The sequence below is a fragment of the Cricetulus griseus genome, chromosome 6 (assembly GCF_003668045.3).
Source record: "Cricetulus griseus strain 17A/GY chromosome 6, alternate assembly CriGri-PICRH-1.0, whole genome shotgun sequence".
In the NCBI taxonomy this organism is placed as follows: Eukaryota; Metazoa; Chordata; class Mammalia; order Rodentia; family Cricetidae; genus Cricetulus; species Cricetulus griseus.
Genome location: NC_048599.1, coordinates 150,850,817 through 150,867,620, shown reverse-complemented (window position 1 = coordinate 150,867,620; position 16,804 = coordinate 150,850,817). Strand labels below are relative to the sequence as shown.

General features: G+C 45.0%; 1 long non-coding RNA gene across 1 annotated transcript; it reads left to right on the top strand.

Annotated features, from left to right (window-relative positions):
* The first annotated feature begins 3,555 nt into the window (after positions 1-3,555).
* On the top strand, positions 3,556-12,967 carry LOC118239106. The gene is made up of 3 exons (XR_004770627.1): positions 3,556-3,618; positions 4,982-5,145; positions 11,085-12,967. It is a non-coding gene; the product is annotated as an uncharacterized LOC118239106 (long non-coding RNA).
* Positions 12,968-16,804: the final 3,837 nt, after the last annotated feature.

The window sequence follows — 16,804 nt, the reverse complement described above, 5'->3', positions numbered from 1 at the left end:
AAAAGCCATGGATCAGAAGAGATGAGTCCTGTGGAGGTCCTCAGTATAGAGGTAGTTCTTCCAGCTTAGAAGAGATGGCCTCACATCCTAACCCAGTCCTAGCTCCTCAAGACACCGAACCCAACTAGAGGTGGCTCTGATGGTGACACAGCCCAGGAGCTCAACACAATCATGTGCTTAAGACTCAACCCCTAAATCAGCTGCTTTCAAACTAGACACCAAAAAAACAGATGGGATCAAACTAAAAGAACATGAAGTAAACTTAAGCAGCTGCCTTGGAAGGCCATCCAAGAGCTGCACAATGTCTCAGTAAGGTAGGTTTGCCAGTCAGGCTGAAGCCCAGTATATCTGTGAGTTTCAACCTGACCTTCAACCTTGGGAGTATCCAGCTAGCTTTTTTATTCTTGGATCTATCACTGTACCCTCACCCACCATGTATCAGGCATAGAGTCAAGTGTTGAAAGCACAAATGCTGATTTATTAGGTGAGGTCTCAGTCTGCATTCACTCATCCATTCTATAAGCATTATCAGTCTTTGCTAGGTGATTGGTGTTTCAGCTCTGGGTTCATCAAAGGGGCCCAGTCTCTGTGGGGCTTAGCATCCTCTTGGGTAGATATGTGATTCTCTGTGCTTTTATGTGTTTGATTCTTAACTAGAAACTATAAGTCATATGTACACTCTGGAGCAAACAAGGAACAACTTTGTCATCAGGTGATGAGGTTACCCTTCTGTACATATGTTTCTCTCATTGATTAATGATTAAAGCACTGTTTGGCTAGTGGCCAGGCAGGAAGGATAGGCAGGGCTACCAGAAGAAGAGAATTCTGGGAAGTATAGGCAGTAAGAATTGTCATGGGAGCCCAGGAGGGAAGAGAGAATACGAGTCAGGCATTCTCCCATAAGATAAGACCATGTAGAAATACATAGGCTAGTAGTTATAGTTTAATAATTAAGCCAGAGCTAGCCAATAAGAAGACCAACAGTATTATCACTGATCAACAGTATTATAACTAATATAGCATCCATGTGTTCATCTGGGGCTCAAGGGCCAAGGGATGTGCTGGGCTTACAATCAGGGATTCTAGGAAAGATTCTAGGAAAGGCTGCTGTAAGGAAGTGAGCAGAGGTGAAGGACCAGGACTCTGTAGAAGAGCATTGTGGGCAGCTGAGACAATGGATACAAAAACACTGATTTAGGAGACATTTATCATGGTCACATACAAACTTCCAGAAGTTCAAGAAATTGAGGCAAAATTAGCGAAGAAAGGAGGACAAGAGGTAGGGTGGAGATGCAGGAGGATGCCTAATGCAAGTTCAAAAAAACTCCCAACGGGCCACTAGAACCCAGGGAGTGTGAGCCTGAATGGAAAATTCCATTTTTGTATTTACTAACTTGTAACTGAACTGAACTTGTAACACCTTTCCATAACGGTATCTGTACTGCTGGTGAGGAAGGTCCTCACAGCCCCAGTGTCTCCACACTGCAGCACAGTAGATGTGGGTACCACATTCATTGTCTTGCAATTATGATGCCTGTTAGGGCCACCATTATATTAATGGAGAAGCATATGTCACTCTATTGCCCTTTTAATATGCTCCTAGTTATATTTCAATATAATTTATTAGTTCTGAATACATTTCCTCTTCATTTACTGACAGCAGCATTCATAGAACAGCTTGTTGTTGCGTAAAGGACCCTTGAGATAATACTCCCCCAAACAGCTTTCAATCCATAGAATATAGTTTGAATAGACTAAACTATGACAGTCCAAGGGACCCCAGAGAACACAAGAGACAACTCTTGCCCAGTTTGGGAGGGTCCCTAACGAAGGCAGCCAGAAGAGGTCTTCTCAGAGTTGATTCCTACCTTCTGAGGGTGAAGGTAGACCAAGTACAGAGTTGTCCCACTACACTGTCTTTGACTGGCTCTGAACTGCTTTGCTCCAAGATGCCAGCCACCCCGCCATCACTGTGTCCCATCACCATGGAGACTAACTAGCATGCAGGGCAGAATCAAATAGACAGAAGTCAATTCCCTTTCCCTGTGATTTGCTTATTTATAATCTGTTGCTCACTTGCTTACTTTCTCTGTTCATCCATTCATTCTTTCATTGATTCCCTCTGCCTCTCTCTCCCTTCTCATTCCTACTATCTCTTCTCTGATTTTTTTTTAATCTTTCCTCTCTGCTTCCCTCATTTCTCCCTCTTCTCCACACATAATTTCTTCTACCTGAGTTCATTTCTTCTTTATTTTCCTGCATTTATTCATTAGGTTTTTTTTTCAAACCTGCCACAAAGACCCAGAACACTAGCCAGCAGACTATGTAACTACTAGTTACATAGTCTCTCTTGCTTATTTTTTGTTTTTTATTTATTTATTTATTTATTTAATTTATTTATTCTGAAACCAGGCTTCTCTCTGTAGCTCTGGCTGTCCTGGAATTTGCTCTATAGACCAGACTGGCCTTGAACTCACAGAGATCTGCCTGCCTTGACCTTCAGAGTACTGGGATTAAAGGTGTACACCACAACTGCATCTCTCTGCCTAATTTTTAAAGCAGAAAACAAAAATACCCAGAGAGCTGACAGTCAGAATCAAAAGGTAGGCTTTTCCCATCCTCACTCTCAGCTGTAATACTTATGCCCCAATCCAACAAAGTGTACTGGAACCAGAGACGGACAAGAGGGTCCTGCAACACAGCCAAGTTCTCAAAACAGACTTCACTTCCTGCTAGTAGTCTTTATCAGTGTCCATGGAGGAAAAAGAAGCAGGACATTGGCTGCTTCATCTGATCCCTCTGTTATGTCTATAGGCAAACTGTTTTTTGAAGCAGAAAAGAATAGACTAGATTCAAAAGCAGTCAACCTCCCAAATGACTGACCTCAAACATCCTCTTTCCAGACAGTGAAAGTGAGCACATCTCTCTGCTCCCCAGGACGAGCCACAGGGCATGGGATCCTCATCAGAGAAACTGTGCTGAGGAAACAGGACATGCAGTGGCACCCTGCTGAGCACCCAGGAAAGACATGAGTGGGCAGGTGACTGTTGAAGACTTTTGCTGGTAGTGAAGTGAAGGAACCAGCTTCCCTTTCGGCAGCCATAACAGTCGAACATGTGCTTCTATGACCTTGTTCTAGACACTAGAAAGTCAGATGCCTGTCTTGTGACAAGGAACCAATCAGAAGTTAGCTGGTGGCGCTATGCTTTACGACCCTGGGTGTGCTTTACGGACAAGTGCACAGCAATGGCGTAGAGAGCATAGCAACCACCCTGGGAGGGCCTATGGGCCATAACAACCAGTTGACCAATCAACACAGGGCAAGCCCTCCAAGGCTGGAGGCACACCAATCGTAAGCCTGTGCGTACCCCTAGACACTCCCCTTACGCTGCCCTATAAGATCTTTTGGGAGCCCCCAGGAGCCGTCTTTTCTGGCCATCCGCCATGGTGGGTGGGTGAAAGACCCGAGCTAACATGGGGTTAGCTCGTTAAATTACAATAAAGCCTCGTGCAGTTTGCAGCAAACTCTCGAATCCGCCTGGTGATTGGGGTGACCGCGAACGTGGCCTGGGACCCCGGATACTTGAGTTTTTGGGGGTCTAACAGAAGAAGGACCAGGTCAGGCCAGCACCCCCTGTCCCCATCTGCCCCCCTTTTCAGCTTCTAGAGCATTCTGCAGATCCCCTCTAAGTGCCACAGCAGCACTGTCTGATCCTTTCCGGTTTCCTTGGCTCTCTACACCTTGCTTGAGCATAAAGTCTGGCCGTAAGTCAGAAGCTGCCACATTTTGCTTTACAACATGGAGTTTGGGGGAAGCAAAATTCTGCCCATGGAAATAGGATAGGAGGTGAGAATGAAAGGATGGAGGGGAAGAGCTTATAGAGATGGAGGAATGATCCCAAGTGCCACAGAATTCAGGAACAGAGGAAAAAAACAGAGCAGGCTGGAGAACCCATGCTTGCTCAGAAGAGGAACAGTCACTGGGCACTTGGTAAAAACACAGACCCAAGACAGCCAGTTTTCCTTCTTTTTTTTTTTTCTTCAGTTTTCCATATTTTTGTAAAGGAACCTGAAATCTTTTATTGCACATGAAATCTGTTTGTTAAACATTGGAGATAAATTCACTTGATTTTAAGAACTCTGCTAGGTGCGTCCACATAGTAGGGCTGCATCTGTCGTGGGAACCCACTGTTACCTCAGAAGCTTTGAGACACCCTGCATGGGGCCCAGCATTGCACATTTAGCTCTCCAACATGCAAATACAGATCCTTCTTAAGAGGGAGCCACCCAGGTTCAGACCTATTTTCAAACACGGGTTGTTAATGAGCTGGAAAGGAAAGGAATAAACCCATTACGAGCTCCCTAAGAAAGCAGCTCTCGGATTCATGGGTCATTTGCTATTGATTATTGAAATGCACACCATTGTTCATGCCTGCAGCTGGCGTTAGAGCCTCTCTTCAGAGCTTTTAACGTTTTTAGAAGCATGCCAATCATTCCTTCACCACTCCCTCTAATCATGACAAATGATCTTGCTGTGCATGTAAATGAGATATGGCAAACTACAGTGTTCTTCTGAGGAGAATAAATTACATGTTATGCTCACCATATTTGAGTGTTGTCACAAAGTAACTTTGGACTCCACCAAAAAGACATCTCCCCAAACTTCTCTTGCCACCCATCCAGAAGTAGTGGGCAAACAGTGGTGATGAGAACTGAGCATGGTGCTGGGCCATACTGCATTCATGTAGCACCTTCCAATGCCAATCGATGCCCACAGGTGTGTTACAAAAACATATTTATATATTATACATGTTTGTTTACAATCCCTTCTCCCCACTGCCAAACAACTTCTTATGAAAATTCAAGATGTTGTTATCATATGTTAGTCTGGGCAAGCACAATAAACTTAGTTTGCTTCACTACTGCCTCCTCTCACTTCTGTTTCTTCTCCAACAAACATACCTTGTTTCTTTTCTGGCAGAATAAATGTGCTTCCATGAGTGTCTGCCCAGAGCAGTGGCTTTGTTCTTCTCTCAGACACAACATCCTTCTGGGAAGGTGGGAATTCCACAGCACAGCCTTGCATCCTGGGCATTTCCTGTCAGACAGAACTCTTCTGAACCCAGCCTCTCAGGGTCTTGTCAGGTAAGCCTGGTTGGCCTGAAACCCATGATCTTGGCTCACAGGTATGCATCACCGTGCTGAACTAACAACAGAAGTGAGGATTTGATTTTTGTTGTTGTTGTTGCTTTGAGCTTGTCTTTTTCACCCTCCCAGTCCTGGGGGTAAAGCCTTGCTGAAGTATATCCCCAGTCCTGGTATGTAATCTTGTGGTCCTAACTTCTAACATTTCTAATTTTCCTGCTTATTTTTTATCTATTTATCCACCATTTTCACTGTAAATGTTGTTTCTTTATATTAAAGTCATCAAGTCTTCTTCAGTCATATCTCTTCCAAATTATTTCTTCCTAGCCTCTATTTTGGTGATTCAATCTGTTTAAAGGAGAGGTCTGAGGAGGAGGAGTGGAGGTGGAGATGGGGGAGCAGGAGGATGAAATGGGTGGGGGGAGGAAATAGGGAGAAGAGGGAGACAGGAAACAGCCTTAGTAGCGCTGCATTTCACATTGGTGGGATTGTGGATTTTGAATTGTGTTCTTTTTATTTCTCTGCATTTTCAAGTAATTTCGATTTCCCAATGTGAGGAATAAGAGACTAGTAAGAATGAACGCATTTTTAAAATACAGTTCTACAGAGAGGGGCACCAGTGTAAAGGAGAGGCCAAAACTAGTGTGTTTTATTTTAAAGTTACCTAATTGCAAGACGTTCTTGTGTCCTTCTCCCATGGGTTGGGACTTGCCCCCTTCTAAATTCCCCACCTTGTTGGTTTAGGATACAAAGCCTTATCTAATGAATACTTTGGGGCTGAGGCTGCCCTCTTTTCTCATAGTGGACTCAGTTGCTTAGCAGATTACTTGTAGCTTTCAGAGTTCTGACACAAGCAGGAGCCACTGCCAGCTAGAAGAGAGAGGGGCCCAGCACCATCAACACCTCATCTGTAACTGCTGGGCTCTAGTTGAACCTCACACTGAAAATGGACATTAGCAATCTATTTCTTATACATATAACAACAGAGTTTATACCAAAACCTTACAGTCTAAAGCTTTGTTAGGGAAACAATAATGCAGAAAAAGTGATGTCAGTGAGAGAACAAATAAATACTAATAGGTGCAGCTCCAAGGTGGTACCAGAACACTGCAGATTACTCAATCACAGACACATGGCCAGAAAGACCACACCAAGCTGTGACACTGCAGTCATACTAATCTCCAAACTATGCCTAGACTACACAGTCTATATTGACCCCACAAGTGCAGGTCATGGGACTCAGCTTCCCTAGCATACACTGGCAGTCAGTGTGGCTTGCTACCAGGCACAGGGGCTCTCACTCTTCAACGCTGGTGGTGGCAGTGGAGGCAGCTGCAAGGGTTTCAGAACACAAAGCAGCTGTGTTGTTACTGTTGCTAGGCCTGCTCCAACTGGGAAGCAAGGTTACCAGGCAAGGCCTGGTGATGAGATTTTCTTTTCTTTATTGCTTTATTGGTTTTTGTCTGCTTGTTTGTTTTTTTTAGGACAATGTCTTGCTTTGTAGCCCAGGCTGGCCTCAAACTCATGGTCCTTTCACCTCAGTCCAGGCTGGGATTACCGATGTGTGTTATCATTTGCTTGACTAAATGTCTTTGCATGTTAGAAAAGTTTATTTTAAATTAAAATTAAAATCTCTCCTTTTGGCCTCTGGTTACTGACCCTGCTTGGACACCCCTTGGGGGAGGAAGTGAGAAGATGCAGCACCTCAGGCCCTGGGAGTCAGTGAGTAGCAGAGCATGCTGCAGACTCGTTTATTAAAGAAGTTAGATCTGCATTTATACCCCTTCCCAAGATCTCATTGGCTCAGGTGGCTGACTCTCTGCTGCATTGTCCTTTCCTCATTGGTGTCTCTCCTTTAGTCAGCAGTCTCTGGGCATGCAGGCAGGCGTGGCTCAGGGAGGAAGTGCCTGCGGCCCACGCTCATGTGGGCTGGCCTGGGCACCTGCCGCCTGGGCTTCGGCTGGAGCGCGGGTTCTCTTACAGGTTACAAAGTATCATCCCAGCCTCTTTACAAAGGAAATCCAAAACGTGCACACTAACAAGCACACTTCCTAAACCACAGGCCCCACAATGGCTGACCAATCTCCTGAACAAAGATGGAGACTGAAGGTGCTTGGAGTGCAGCAAGAGGAATGTTTACACCAAACCCACAACGGTCCTTCTTGCCCTCTTCATTTCTTGAATGTATTCTACATCCAATGTTTTATTAATATAGTAAACAGGAAATGTAAAAAAATGCTTCACTGAGCTAGTGTGAGCCACACTAGCAAATTCATCAGACTCAAAGAAGTCAAGGACTGAGGAGGGGGATGAGATTTCAAACAAAGAGAATCTCAGTGATAGGAGGCTTAAAAGGGCTGAACATCCAAGTGGAATGTGCTGGGGCTAAAGGCACCACCCAGACAGAGAGTTCTTGTTTAAAGTGCACCAGTGAGTGGTTGAGGATGTGGCTCAGTGGTAGGAGACTACCTGCTTAAACTTATTAGCATAGGGCTGGGATGTGGCTCAGTAGTAGACCTCAAGATTTGAGAACAGGAAGCCCTGAGTTTATCGTCTAATATCACCAAACAAACAAAAATAGCTTCCTATCCCACCATTTAACGTCTAGCTTTCTGGCCCTTGCTGGCAGGGCATGCTTGCCTGAGCACTGCCTATGGCTTCCTCTCTCTATCCCTTAAGGACCATTTAACACAATGGCCTATTTTTCACCTATAAGAAGTCACCTGTAAAATTTTGACTTATTGAAGGTAGTAAGATTTAAAACCCTCTTGGAGCCACTGTATTTTCCACACAGGATGGCATGCAATGTCCTTCCAGGATATAAGAAAACAACTTGCTTATATTTATTTCACAATTTGATTTGCATGTACAATGTAAAAAATATTTCATCAAGTTACCATCAATAATCAAGGAGACTAAGAAGCAAATATATCAGGACCTCTTTCCCTGGATTTTGTAATAAAGCAAAATTTGATGACGGACAGTTAGTGATGGTGACAGAGATAGAGTTGAGAGGTAGCAAGGGGAGAAGCAGTGTTCTCTGCACATCTCAGGAGGCCACAGAACATGTCACTGATGATTGTCATACCATTCACCCTCTCCTAAATCTGTCTCTTGAATACACTAAAGGTACTAAAAAAGCTTGTGGGTGTTTGCAAGATAGAAAGAATAGAAAATACAAAAGACATCACTAGTCACCCTCTGCCACATAGATGTCTGTGGTCACTTCACCTCAGGAATTCCTCTTACCACATTCTCCTTTTACATCCTGGTGGGGTCGTGGAAGGGGGGGTGAACAAATAATTCAGTCCATGGAGCCATTTTTCAGTTCATGGAGTCTCTCTGAAGTTGCAACATAGACCTATATTTTGAATTGCTCACAGGCCACTGATTAATTCTGGAGTGAAACATCCATCATAGGGTCATCAGGGTCTGTGCACCTCCATGCCTGGCCTCTCTTGCTGAAGGCTGCTCACCTCTCTCACATAATACTGATCTCCATGGGGCAGGGAGTGTCTACAATCATTACTGTCTTCACTACATACTCTTTGGTCATAATGGAAACTCAATAAATATTTCATTAAGTCAAATTCAACCAATATTTATTGAGCACCAACTGTGTACCAAGCACAAAACAGCATTTAAAAATGTATCAGAAGCCAAAAAGCCTTTTCTGCTCAAAAAGGAAAAAAGTCAAATCAATGAATAGCACACGCAGCAGAGATTCTGACCGAGTAACAAGAAGAAGGAAGCCAGCAGCACATTTATGGAGGGAAGAACACAGGTGATGGCCCAGAAGGTGCAGTAAGAAGTAACAACATCTTCTCTCTTGGTGACTCCATTATAAACCCCACTGAAGCACTGACCAAAGTTTAGTTCACACAAACCCACAGTCTAAAGAACTCCTTCCAGTGCCTCCTGGCATAGCATGGCTTACAGGGAGCTGAACAAGTGCCACGGTTCAACTCCCACCCAGATTTCTCAGAGCACAAAAGCAGGCCAAGAATGCTGGTGAAGGACACTCTGGAAAAGTCAAGGGCCGTCTGCCTTGTTGCACTGCACTTGACTTTTTGCTTAAATGGTGACAATCACAAGACTGCTACTGATCCTCTTAAGTACAGTTTGATGGTCCTTGAACCAAATTAAATGTGGTTTGTGCCTAAGCTGAGGGAGGATGATACAGGTCTACTGAGTTCCTAAAAAACCTCACTTCTTGGGCTGGAGAGATGGCTCAGTGGTTTAAAGCTCTGGCTGCTCTTCCAGAGGTCAATTCCCAGCAACCACATAGAACCATCTGTAATGAGATCTGGCGCCCTCTTCTGGACTGCAGGCAGAAAAGTGTATACATAATAAAGCTGAAAACAAAACAAAACAACAAACAAAACATCCATATCTCAAAAGGCAATGCCACAGCTTGCACAAACTGCCAAATAATTAGTCAGATTGGCATATGACTCACTTGTTTCTATGTTTTTGAATTTTTATGTGATGGGTGTTTTACCCACGTATATGTCTGTGCATCATCTGTGTGCCTGGTACCTGAGGAGGGCAGAAGAGGGTACCAGGTCCTAGGACTACCATTACAGATAGTTGTGAAGTGTCCTCTCAGTGTTGGGAACCAAACACAGGTCCTCTGTTCATTTGCTTTGATTTTTATTTTTGAGACAAGGTCTCACTTTGTCTCTCTGGCTGGCCTGATACAGAAATCTGCCAACCTCTGTGGGATTAAAGGAGTACAGAACCACACCCTACACAGCAAGTACTCTTAACTGCTGAGCCATCTTTCCAGCCCCAGGTTCCTTTGCTTTTAAAAGAAACTGTAAATCACCATGCTTTAGGGGCTCATATTGTAGAGTAAGAATTGACCTCACTCATGATCACATTTCAACACATGCCTATGTCAGACTTGATCATATTCACCTCTCTAGTAACCTAAGCCCTCCCCCTTCTCCTGTTTCCACTATTTTACTTTTATATCTCCTTCCAAACAAATCTCTCTCTCTCTCTCTCTCTTCTCTCTCTCTCTCTCTCTCTCTCTGTGTGTGTGTGTGTGTGTGTGTGTGTGTGTGTGTGTACGCACAGGGGGTATGATAGTGAACTTGTGTTTCTCAGTCTGTTTTATTTCACTTAACATAATGATCTCCACCTTGTTGTGTCTTCCTGAAAATGGCACAATTTTACTCCATGGGACTTCAAACAAAACAAAACCATCCTTGTGTCTACATGCCAAATGTACTCATCTATGGATGGGCACATTCATTTGTAAAATAATAGTTGACTTATAGTGAAGGCATCTGTTAAGCACAGCCCTAAGCAAGAAGTCCTCTCCTCCTGTTTCAGCCATAACTACCTTTTCAAATCTGTATACACTCCTGAACTGTTTTCTATGCATTTATGTGTATGTGCCATTTTATTTTCCCTCATAGAATTGATTTAATATTATTCTTTCAGTTCCACAGCCTTCTTTACAATTTATCTTAGAAGTCTTTCTATGTTTTTTACATTTAAATTCATCTACTATTATTATTTTGTGTGAAGTATTACATAACAGTTGGGAGCCAAACCTCAGGGCTTGGCATGAGATCCTAGGCCATGCTTGGCAGGCCACATAGTTAACCTTTACATAGCAGCTCCTTAGAACCTCAGCTCAAGAAAAGAAACAACTCCATCCACAGGCTCAGTCACCTAGGCAACCAACCCTTCCTGGACCTCTTACTCATGAACTCTTTACCCTGCCAAACATCCTCTTTGTGGCTTCCTAATATCCTGCCTATACAAACACCTGGTGCACAAACAACCCATTCTGCCCCTCCCCATATCCTGACTATATAAGCTAGCCTGAGAAAAGTAAAGTTTGCCACTTGATCAGAATCCTGTCTTGTAGTTGTTCTTTCTGCGTCTCTTGTCCCCATTCCCTCTCCCTGACTCTCTTGCCCCAGGTTGACATCCTGCAAGTTGGGACAACTGGCGCCCAAAGTGCAGCTGGATAGAGTTGGGGATCTGGGAACTTCAGTGCTCATTAGAGGGACCGGCCCGTCCATGCAGTGAGGCGTCCACAACAAGGTTGATTGTGAGCCTCGGTTGGAGGAAGACCCAGCAGCCTGCCCAATGCTTGGGACTTTCAGTTCATGAGTACCACCTATGTGGAAAAGGTGAGTAATGGGACAAGCATTTAACAAGGAAGATTTATATCTTTCTGGGATCAAAGAATCCCTCATGGTGAGAGAAGCTCAGGACAAAAAGAAACAATTTAAAAAACTTCTTCCTCTTTATCGGGGATCTTTGTCCATGGTTCCCGAAGGGAGGAACCATTAATGACAAGAAATGGGCTAGAGTTGGCAACTGCCTCCAAGAGTTGATCGTCTGGCAACATGGCAGACTAGATGGGTTTGTAAGACAGGAAGTGCAACAGTGTGGGATGGGGCCAGGTTAGGGAAAGGTCATCAGTAAGAAGCCCATGTTAGGTTAGTTTAAAAAGTAAAAGAAAGAAAGCTCCACACCATCTTCTTAATGCTATTATGTTTGAAGCTGCCAGCGCTTCTTTGCTTCTGCACCTGGCTTGCGAATTCGTCCACTGTTACAGTGGCCAATGGTAACGTTCTCCTTGTTGATTCTTGGGGAATGCTGGGAAGCTGCAAGTGAGGTCATGGAATTAGAGAGTTGACAGTGATACTAAGCTGGCTCTGCAGTGCAGGAGGCTAAGGAGATGTGGATGTCAGGAGGGACTCCTATTATAAGACTTTTGGGCCTGAAAAAATCCCTGTCCAAATCACCGCTCTTGGCATTTCTACTTTTGCTTTTTGCATGAGCCAGAAATGTTTTCAGTAGTTTCTTTTCTTCTCTTTTTTTTTCCTAAAGGAATGGTGGTATAAACCTAATACAATGCTTAGGAATAGAGTATACAGAGGGGCTATAAGTGAGACCTGGCAAAGAATTGAGCTGTGTAGCTAAGACCTCTGGATCTGTAGTTATGCGCAGAGGCCTTTCTGAAAGCTGTCTGAAGATTTCCTGTCTTCTCATTCTTCTCACTTAACCATTCACTGACCACGTGCTTCTTTGTTTTGGGGTACTTTGTGGGGCATTTCCTAAGTGCTGGAATTTCCACGTCAGTAATTATTTCTGTTGCTGCAGTTTCAGTTTCTGGCTCTACAGCAAGTACAGTGTTTTAAATATCGTTATGTTGTGACGTAACTTCAATATCAGGAGAAGATGGCTGTATGTCTGAACACATGCTGAGGGTCCTGTGTCTCCGACACTGCTGTCCAATGTCCCGATCAACCCATTCTACATGCCCCCCCCCCCGAAAATGACCTTGATGACACTGACTCAATGATTGGCTTGGCTGGCTTCGCTTGTATGGAACAATAACCTCCTGTTGCTCCTTTTTGCTTCCTTCTACCTATTCCTACTACTCCCCCATGGTTAGCCACCCTCCTCCCTTCCCTCCTTGGACCTTTGCTAGGGCTCCTCTTGCTAATCTCCTTTGGCCCTTGGGCCTTTAATTGACTTGTGGCCTTTGTCAAGCAGCAAGTGGACTCTGCCACTCAGCCTGTCCTGGCCCAATACCAACCACTTCCCCACGGCCAGCTTCAGAGGTGCAGACCTGGCTGGTACTGCAAGGAGACCTCATCTTATGCCTATGCACAATGGGGTGGATGTCCTAAAGCTTCCCCACCCCCACAAAAGGAATCTGGACAGTCCTACCTTTCAGATGGCTCCAAGAAGCTGTCCCTGAGATCAGAGAAAAATGTCCTTTATAAAATCCACATGGATTCTCCAATTGGGGGCCAGGCCTCTATCTCCCTCTGCTGAAAAATTTGGCCACGTCTTTTTATACAAGGAAGGGGGAATATGTTGGGAGCCGAATCTCAGGGCTTGGCATGAGATCCTAGGCCATGCTTGGAAGGCCACATAGTTAACCTTTACATAGCAGCTCCTTAGAACCTCAGCTCAAGAAAAGAAACAACTTGACCCAGTGTAGAGAGTTGCGTAGAGCCGCACCTTAAAGATGGCGCTGGCTTCCACCCTCCGTGATCCCAAAAGTGAGCGCTCTCTGAAAAAAACAACTCCATATATGGCTAAGGCCAGATTCATGTGATGATCATAAGCTGCTTGTGTATGCATGGACCTATGGACGGTGCCCACGTGGCAAGCCAGGGTTGGTGGTCCATGCCTACTTAAGGGCTGGGAGAGGCTTTCCCGGAGAGAGAGATTGCTGTTAAAAAGGTTCTGAATAAACTGCTTGCAAGAAGAGCTCCGGTGTTGTGTCATCCTTGCTGGTCGAGGCAGTCGCAACAAGTGGTGGCCGTTCGGGGAACTACCTCCTCCATTCTCTCTCTCCGTGGAGCCCAGAACTTGCTGCAGTCAGGGGGTGCACCGGTAAGTCCTCAGGTAAGATTGGGGATCCTGGATAAAAGCAGGTTTTATGCTCTCACCTGTAGGTAAAGGGAGAGCGGGACAGTAGAGCCACAACAAGAGCAGACAAGTTAAAAGTGAAAGTAAAATTATAAGAATCGAACAGGTTTCTAAAATGGGCGCTTCTCCATCGCACCCAATTTTTCTGGCTCTTAATGAGCTCCTTTGTTCAAAGAACTTGAAAATAAAGGGGAGCACGTTAGAAAGATTTTTAAATGAATGTGATGTAGTTGCTCCCTGGTTTGCCGTCTCGGGCAACCTCAATGTATCATCCTGGGAAAAGTTGGGCAGAGATCTTGACTTCGCTGCAGAACAAGGCACGCTAAGGAAAGGAGTTAGACCAGTTTGGAGGCTAGTGCGCAGTTGCTTGGAAGATCTAAGATGCAGTGAAGTGGTAGAGAGTGGCCAAGCCGCCCTTGAGATTCTACAAGAGGAGAGAGATCTGAGAAGGCAGCTTCAGAAAAAACTATGTCTAACGCTGGATTCCCGTGCCAGTGGATGCTCCTAACGCCATGAGCCTTTTAAGATATAAAAATGATTTTGGAATCACGGCAGCGATTGTCACCGCTGTAGCTCTTACTGCTACGGCAAGCACAGTAGCGGCTATTGCCATGACCCATACGGTACAGACAGCTCAAACGTTAAATAATTTATCCGCCTCGGTGGCACACGCAATGGAGGCACAAACTGGAATTGATAGCCAGTTAAAAGGTGGACTAATGGTTGTCAATCAACGCATAGATTTGGTTCAAGAACAAATTGATGTCCTCTGGCAATTAGCTTAACTTGGATGTGAGTGGAAGTTTCCTGGGCTGTGCATAACCAGCATTCAGTATGAAAACTTTACTCGTGCAGCTAATTTATCTAAAGAATTGTCTAGCTATCTTCTAGGTAATTGGTCTGGTGCATTTGAACAACAATTGGAAAAGCTGCTGGTGGCGATAGTGACCGTGAATTCCACGCGCATGGACGCTGGTCTAGCAGAAGGACTGTCCTCCTGGATCTCCACAGCCATGAATCATCTTAAGGAGTGGGCGGGGATAGGAGCCCTGACAGGCTTTATGGTACTTGCCTCCCTGGCGTGCCTGTGGTGCATTTGTCGCATGAGGGTCTCACAGCGTCGCAATGTGGCCATGATCATTCAGGCCTTCATGGCCATTGAAGCAGGACAGTCCCCCCAAGCTTGGTCAGCTACTCTAAAAGATATTTGAGCACAGGATGCGAGGCTTGTGCACTGCACTTGAGGTCAACATACATCAGCCTCAAGAAGAGCAAGTTTGATTGCATGAGGGTTGGTGTCTAAGTCCCACCTCTGTGAAAAGGGCACCGAGCTGGTCTAGTGTTCTCTGGGTGGATGACACCTGGACAGACATTAGTACATGCTCCATTTTAACAGAGATCAGACCTATACTCTTGCCTGTTGCTTTGCAAAACAAAAAGGGGGAACTGTAGAGAGCTGCATGGAGCCGCACCTTAAAGATGGCGCTGGCTTCCACCCTCCGTGATCCCGAAAGCGAGCGCTCTCTGAAAAAAACAACTCCATATATGGCTAAGGCCAGATTCATGCGATGATCATAAGCTGCTTGCGTATGCGTGGACCTATGGATGGTGCCCACGTGGCAAGCCAGGGTTGGTGGTCCATGCCTACTTAAGTGCTGGGAGAGGTTTGCCCGGGGAGAGAGATCGCTGTTAAAAAGGTTCTGAATAAACTGCTTGCAAGAAGAGCTCCAGTGTTGTGTCATCCTTGCTGGTCGAGGCGGTCGGGACAAACCAGTCCTCCACCCACAGGCTCAGTCACCTAGGCAACCCTTCCTGGACCTCTTACTCATGAACTCTTTACCCTGCCAAACATCCTCTTTGTGGCTTCCTAATATCCTACCTATACTAACACCTGGTGCACAAACAACCCATTCTGCCCCTCCCCATATCCTGACTTTATAAGCTAGCCTGAGAAAAGTAAAGTTTGCCACTTGATCAGAATCCTGTCTTGTGGTTGTTCTTTCTGCGTCTCTTGTCCCCATTCCCTCTCCCTGACTCTCTTGCCCCAGGTTGACGTCCTGCAGGTCAGGACACATAACTTTTAATTATTTAGCATTATGTTTAATAAACTATTAATAAACACTTCATTTATTCCCATTTTTTATTATCTCAAACAATGAATGCATTGATGAGCAACCTTACCCCTTTCAAAACTAAAGGGGCTTGTCTAGAGTAGACACTGACAGATGAAATGGTTGAATCATGGGGATCAGACATTCATTTTAATGGTTATGGTTTGAGTATCAACAGCACCTGGTCTACATCATCAAGTTCCAGAACAGGAAGAACTACAGAGTGACGTGTCTGTGTGTATGTGTGTGTGTGTGTGTGTGTGCGCACGTGCGCACGCGTGTGTGTGAATGGGAAGCTTTAGATAATGAGTGCCAATGGTCACCGGGCAGTAGTGGCGAATGCCTTTAATCCCAGCACTGCTAGGAGGCAGAGGAAGGCAGATTTCTGTGAGTTTGAGGCATTCCACATCTGAGAGAGAAAAGCAAACTACCAGGGAAAACAATAGAAAAAACAAAAGTTGAGAACTGGTACAGGCTCCCCAACACTATGCATTCTGCTTGCCCTTCTGTACATTGTTGCCCATTTCACCGAGCCACAATAAGACTTGTCACAAACCAACAAGACAGTGGGGAGGCTCCTGGTACCTTTATTTCTCCCTCACAGAGCCCAAACTCAGAGGATGGAAGAAATTCTTTGCTTTGTCATTACATTCACAAAAATCCACACCATGACACACTTAAGGAAAACAGTATCTGGTCACAGAGCACAGCACACAGCTCAGTCCATTACTGAGCAGCCAGACTCCACCATCACAGTAAGCAGGCTGCTCCAGACTCTACAGGCTGTAACCCCACAGGGAAGGGAGTCAGAGCTCCTTGAACAGGTGGAGATCTGTGCTGGGGTGACCTCAGTATAGAAGATGTAAGCACTGACTACAAACTGTCCTCAGCTAGGAAGCTTCATTAAGTAAAGATGCTTAGGTCCCAGAAATCCAGACTACACCGATTGGAATGGACTCAAGGTATGGTCTAGGGTTTTTCAAAGCCTCCAACCACCCTGGAGATTATGAAGTAAATCAGGGCAACTTCGGATGCAAAATCTGATGTTCTGAAATTAGGGAAGAAATTGGGGGGAGGGTCTTCTTTTCTTGTAGCTTACCATGAACATTTTAACAGACAAGAAAGAAAGATGA